Source organism: Erinaceus europaeus, chromosome 6 (genome assembly GCF_950295315.1).
Source record: "Erinaceus europaeus chromosome 6, mEriEur2.1, whole genome shotgun sequence".
Lineage (NCBI taxonomy): Eukaryota > Metazoa > Chordata > Mammalia > Eulipotyphla > Erinaceidae > Erinaceus > Erinaceus europaeus.
The window spans coordinates 58292442-58299432 of NC_080167.1; the positions used below are offsets into that span (position 1 = coordinate 58292442).

Here is a 6991-nt window from a genome sequence, read left to right on the forward strand (position 1 = left end):
TTACAATTTCCATGAAGTCATAAGGAAAACTACCAAGTATCCATCCATCTGATGAAAGAAAGGAATATCCAAACGTGAAAGTGTCCACCAGCAGAATCGCAGAGCCATGTTGTTTCGTTATGTTTCTCTGGAACCTAAGAGAACTCTCCACATTCTTGGCTGTCTTTCCACCCACACAGGGAAACCCAAAGGAACGCAGATATCAAAGGGAGCTGCATTCCTCTTTGCCACAAAGCACTCACGCTTGGCAAATGGCGAGGGGGGGGGGTCATCCTTTTTCCTATGCTCGCCGCGGCATGAATAACAGACTCCCTGCTCACTTTCGAGCTGCATCTGCGGCGTGGACATCAGAGCATGCTGCAGGAGAAATTCCAAATGTCGGTGCCCCGAGAGGGGGCCATCCATTACTCAGCAACTCCAGCTTTGACACGGTAAGTAGGACAAGTCACAAGGCTCCGGCAGGGCTTTGAAGTCCCTCTAAATGGTTTCTGCATTTAGCCCGATCGAATGGGTGTGGAAGTATATTTATTACAACCACAAGGGTATGCAAATTTATTTACTACACAGACGGGCTTAGTCCTAGCTGTCAACAGCTCCGTATTTTCTTGGAGTGCCTTCAGGAGCCAAGAATGTTTTGTTTCTCCACGCTCCGTACCTGGAGAGCTAAAATAACAATCTTGTTAATGAGAAGACAGTGGGGCTAACTGCTGTTTTGCAGTGTTTCCACGGGCCATACCTTTTAATTGCCGAGTGCTGGCAACTTAACAGACTGTAATGAGTACATTGTTCTTCTCGCTCTTTTTTCCCCTTGTACACACAACCCCTTAAGCGTGTTAGCAGGGTTTGTTTTGTGTGCGGCTGCAGAGAAGTCTCTTATTAAAAGCATCGGGAATAAGGAGTTTATTTTGACTGGCGAGGTATGTCTTGATCGTTTGCATTCAGAGGCATGAGGAAAAAGAGATAAAGTGGATTAGCCTCAATCATCTGGGAGATGGCATTTCTCGAAGTGTTTGAAGTGTTTTATGAATTAGAGAATGGGACTGATTTTGAAGGCTAAATTAATTTAATCTGTTTGCTTTCGTTTGATGCAGCAGCTGCAGTGACACACCCGACTTTCTTTGAAAAAATCTCCTGCTACCAGGGGGTCCAGGCTTGCAAGGGGGAGTGAATATTGCAGAATGGATGTGTCTTCGGTGGGTGGAGAAGGAGATCAGTTTCCAGTTTCCACTGAAGAACATTCAGTTGGCAATCTCCCTGATACAGCTGTGTCTCAAACTTCAAGCTATTTGCTCTTAGACTGGCCCATCAAATTTTTTTATTAAAAGAGAACTTGCCAACTAGGCGGAGCTAACAGGAGGGAGGAAAAGGAAATTGTTACTCCAGCCTCTTTTCCCCTTAGCACAGTTTCATTAAGAAAGGGGGGAAGGGACTTCTGGGCGAAGATGAAAGAGGCAGAAAGGTTCCCATTGGTCACGGCCCATTAACAGTGACTGACACCCAGTTTGCCACACCTTCAGAGCACCCATAAAATCTGAGATAGCTGTAGGCATCCTGGCTGTGTTAACAGTTGGGGTTTCTTTGGGCTTTGCAGACAGTACATTCCAAGGATATACATTTCTGCATAGCATTCATGCTCCACCTCAGGTGAGCACTGAGCTTTTCCAAGCAGGACGTGAAGGAAGAATCTTTGCAATAACACTGAATATTCACAGGTCAGTTTCCCCACACTCTTAGGTTACTTATGGAAAGAGAAAGTTAAGTTGGCTCATCTCAGTGTCAATCACCAACTCCGGCCTGCTTTTCACAGAAAGAGTTGGTGATTTCAAAGATGCAGCTGAAGGAGAAAAAAGTGAGATTTGCCTGTGGTGGTGCTGTTAAGACACACAGCATGAACCACCCTCTGACTCGGTCTAGGAAGAAAAACGGCTAGTAGGTTTTAGAAACAGAAACAGAAGACCAAAGAGACTGATAACTCAGCCTATAGAGCACAAACTTGCATACCTGAGACCCCAGAAAAAGAAATAAGTGAAATCAAGAAAAGGTAAGAAGTAGAAAAGAAGGGGGTAGATAGCATAATGGCTGAGGCTCCAAAGTCCCTGGTTCAACCCCCCAAGCCACCATACACCAGAGCTGATCAGTGCTCTTGTAAAAAATTAATTAATTAGTTAATTAATTTTAAAGAAGTAGACATGGACCCATGCACCCACCAGAGTGCACAATTTCAGGGACAGATAATCATTCAAAGACCATGTGGCATTTAGTTTCACTACTCTGAGAACTTTTAAAGTTGTAAGATGGGGAAGAAAAAAAAAAAACTAGAATTTTCTGATGAACAATTCATTTATCAGGGCACTTTTTGCATAACCATTATGCTATGTCCCCAATCCTGGCTTTTTTTTTTAATTTAATAACGATCAACAAGACCCTAGGGTAAGTGGGGCACAATTCCATACAATTTCCACCAACAGAGTCCCATATCCCATCCCCTCCATTGGAAACCTTCCAGTTCTCTATCCCTCTGGGAGCTGGACCCAGGATCATTTTGAGGTGGAAAGCCTGGCCTCTGTAATTGCTTCTCTCCTGGACATGGGTGTTAGCAGGTCAATCCATACTCTCAAAGGCCTCTTATTTTTAAATCAGTGCTTACAGCCTTGCAAAAAAAAGTGATTTATCTCCCCCACCCGCCCCCCGAATACTGCTCAGCTTTGGCTTCTGGTGGTGCTGGAATTGAACCTGGCAATTGAGAGCCTCCAGATATAAGTCATTTTGCTTAACCATTGTGCTATCTCCCCAGCCCACAAAGAAATGAATTTTTACTGAAGTTGATGTAAACGTGGTGTGTTTATTTTCACAAGCCCAGCCTTTCCAAGATACATGCTTACCAAGTCCTTTCCAAGATGTTTGCTGCTTAAATCACATGGCAAGGAATTTGGAGTCAAAACTATGTGGGTAAGCTTTTCACCACTACACAAGTGGTTGGACACCTTTAGTCAAACTTCTGTGTCACCCCAAAATAGAACTGTAACTCATAGGGCATATTACCCAAGCATGACACATCTGACCATTGATTACTATGAAATGTGAGCACCAGAAAAATAGCAAGTTCATCGGAAAGATTCTCTGAGTCCCCCAACTTTCCTAAAGGCAGACACCCACCCTACCCTTGCCTCAAGGAGCTCAGTTGTCACAGATGCCCTTCTTGGAGTACCAGGGTGGCCAAGAAAGATGTAGTCTGAGCACAGAAAGAATATTCGAGTGCACAACACACCCACACAGAATGTCACAACTCTCACACCTCCATCTATTCTTTTTCATGTATGTTTTTTCAGGAGTCAGACCCTGCTCTAGCATATGTGGTGCCAGGCATCAAACCTGGGGCCTCGCTCATGCAAGTCTTGTGCTTTACCCACAAAGCAATCTCCCCACCTGCTATTCTCCTAAACAATGGCTTATTCTTCCCTGAGATGCCTACATTCCCTCCTCATTCCCTTTCAAGATGGCAGGTGGTTGTGACTTCTACACGATCTCTCTGGGTCTCTCCCAGGCATACACGAAGCGCAAAAGTTAATACACTTCTGTTTTGTTTTCCTTTTGCTAATCTTTTGTTAAAGGGATGTCAGCCAGGAACTTTGAAGGGCAAAAGAAGGTATCAGTGGGTAGTTTTTATCATTCTCCCATTCCAAGATCAAGTATTTCTGCACAGTGATGGAAGAGAGTAAGGACAGGGTGACAAAAAAAAATAGGGCCAGGCAGGTTCAGGGCACTAAGCAGAACTGGGAATGGGTACAAGGCCTGCTCCTTCCTGCCCTTTTTGCCTTCCCTTGCCCAGCCTTACATCCCCTCCCCACAACTCTCCTCATGTCTTCCCCCAAGACACTTTACAGCAGATTTTCACTTCAAGTGGTATCTTGGACAAAAAACCAGACAAAGTGAAAGTCCACAGCAGGTACCACCTTCATGTGTGATGGGGGTTGGGGGGAGGTAGGCAGCAGCCATCTGCTGTACCTCAGTGCCTTATCACAACCACAAACCAGCCATGTCACCACAGGTGTCTTTTAAAGCCAGATCCAGTGCTTTCAAGAGCAACTGGTTTTATTTTTATTTTCTTTTTTTCATAAAAAAGAAAAAATTAAAAAGAGCATCTCTCTGCCATCTCCCCTGGTGTCAAAGATAGAGCCCAGGACCTCACACATACAACCACATCCACTGGGCCATGAGCCACCTCCCTAGGCCTGAGAGCAAGTTGTTTTGGAAGAGCTACAGTTTAAGGTCAGTTGTGCAGTTTCAGATCTGCAGCTGCCTTCTCCATGAGGTGGAGGTGAAAGGCAAGTTAGTGCTCCCTGCCCGCCCAGCAGAAGAGACACAGTTCCCTTTATCGACTCTGAACTGGCTCAGCTAGCACTTCATTGCCAGAGAACTACATCCCATGTTTCTGTATTTCTAGCAGGATCAGCTCTATGCTGCATGTCCAGTCCTTGGGACCCAAGTTTGCAGTGCTGCTCCTGCCACGTGACAATCAAGGCCTCCTAACTTGTTTGTACAAACATCTCAAACCCAGGACATTTTAAAAATAAGTATAAGGCACACCTGCTTAAGTAAATACATTACCATGTGCAAAGACCCAGTTTCGAGCTCCCAGTCCCCACCTATACAGGGGAAGCTTTACAAGCAGTGAAACAGGTCTGCAGGTGTCTCTCTTCCTCCTTCTTTCTCTATCTCCCCCTTCCCTCTCAATTTCTACCTGCCCTATCAAATAAAATTAATTAATTAAGTATTAATTAAATAAAGGAAAAATGGCCACTGGGGGCAGTGGATTCGTATTGCAGGAACCAAGGCCCTGGTAGCATATATGTTCACAGCAGCACAGTTTGAAACAGCCAAAACGTGGAAACAACCCAGATGCCCAATGACAGATGAGTGGATAAGAAAGTGGTGGTATGTGGTGGTGGGGTGATAGCATATTGGTTATGCAAAAGACTTTCATGCCTGAGGCTCTGAAGGCCCAGATTCAATCCTCAGCACCATCATTAGCCAGAGTCCGTCTTTCTCTCTCTCTACATCTTTCTCTCTTATCTCTCTCACTACAATTAAAATAAGTAAAAATAATCTTGTAATTATTATTTAATTAAAATAAAAAAGTAAAAAAATAAAAGAAAGTTGTGATATATACATATATTGCAGCTATTAAAAATTATGAGGTTTTTAAAAAATATTTATTTATTTATTCATTTTCCCTTTTTGCTGCCCTTCTTGTTTTATTGTTCTAGTTATTATTGTTGTTATTGATGTCATCGTTGTTGGATAGGACAGAGAGAAATGGAGAGAGGAGGGGAAGACAGAGAGGGGCAGAGAAAGATAGACACCTGCAGACCTGCGTCACCACCTGTGAAGCGACCCCCCTGCAGGTGGGGAGACAGGAGCTCAAACCGGGATCCTTACACCGGCCCTTGTGCTTTGCACCACATGCGCTTAACCCGCTGCGCTACCACCTGACTCCCAATTATGAGGTTTTATCTGAGGCCCTAGTCAGGGAATCCCTGGATTCCCATATAGGTATGATGGGCCTAGACTTCTAAGAGATCCCTCTCTCCACCATCACTGGTCATCTCCATCATGAACAACACCATAAACTCTCTTGTGGGCTTCTACAGGACATTGCCCTCAATGTAGAACAACGGTGGTAGAAATTGTCACACTCTCCGAAGGCACGGTGGGTCAACGTACTCAGCCACTAGAGGAGGACTGGTCCGGAAATGAGTGCTGCCTAGAGTGTTCCTAGCTCTGACCATGGAATGCGAACTCAGAGTGACAGGGATGCAGAGGTATGAATAGACATGGGCTGGAGATGAGATCCATGGGTTTATAATTAATGGTAGTTATATACTTTTCCCATATTTGGGAGCTTCTCTCTGCCCTGATTCAGCTTTCTAGCCCTATTTCCAACTCTGACACCATCTCCCCAGACAATATTCCTAGCCCACCTGCATGTTAGCTGTTGGGCTCAGGCAAAAAGTTAGTAAAGTCATGGGCCCCTTGGAATATACCTAAAATAGACTTCCTACCTCCTTCCAACATGAAGACCCCAAATTTCATCTGCTATACTTTTACCTTTAGGTCCCTGATTATTAAACAATTTGTTCTGCTTTATATCTTAATGCTTTTCAGCCACCAAGCTGCAGATGCTACCATGACACCAGACTTTCCTGGGCAGATGACCTCACCAATGTGTGCTGGAACCCCACCTCCCCAGAGCCCTGCCCCACTAGGGAAAAATAGAAGCAGGCTGTGGGTATGGATCGACCTGTCAACGCCCATGTCCTACAGAGAAGCAATTACAGAAGCCAGACTTTCTACCTTCTGCACCCCATAAAAATCTTTGGTACATACTTCCAGAGAAAGAATGAATAGGGAAACTTCCCAGGGCCAGTCAGTAGCACACCATTTTAAGCGCACATAGCACGAAGCACAAGGACTTGCATAAGGATCTGGGTTCGAGCCCTCGGCTCCCCAGCTTGGGGGGGGCACTTCACAGGCAATAAAGAAGGTCTACAGATGCCTATCTTTCTCTCTCCCTCTCTTCCTCCCCCTCCTCTCTCAATTTCTCTTTATCCTATCTAATAAGAAAAAACAGTCACCAGGAGCAATGGATTCACAGTGCTGGCACCAAGCCCTAGCAATAACCCTGGAGGCAAAAAGAAAAAAAAGTGAAATAACCCTCTGAACATCTTAAAATAATATGACCTCTATAATAAATTATGAAAAACAAAATGACTACATGTTGTACATTAGTTGTTCAACAAAAATCATAAAAATCAATTATTACTTAGTTTATTTTCTAAATAAAATTATTTCTAACTTATAAAAGAAATTAAAATTGGGCTTGGGAGACAGCATAATGATTATTCAAAGTACTTTTATGACTGAGGCTCCAAGCTCCCAGGTTCAATCTACAGCACCACCATAAGCCAGAGCTGAGCAGTGCTATGGTGCT

The 6991-nt window shown here is 44.2% G+C and overlaps 1 long non-coding RNA gene across 1 annotated transcript; it reads left to right on the forward strand.

The window, feature by feature from the left end:
* The first annotated feature begins 282 nt into the window (after positions 1-282).
* LOC132539019 (uncharacterized) lies at positions 283-6730 on the forward strand. The gene is made up of 3 exons (XR_009550330.1): positions 283-431; positions 1092-1265; positions 6174-6730. It is a non-coding gene; the product is annotated as an uncharacterized LOC132539019 (long non-coding RNA).
* Positions 6731-6991: the final 261 nt, after the last annotated feature.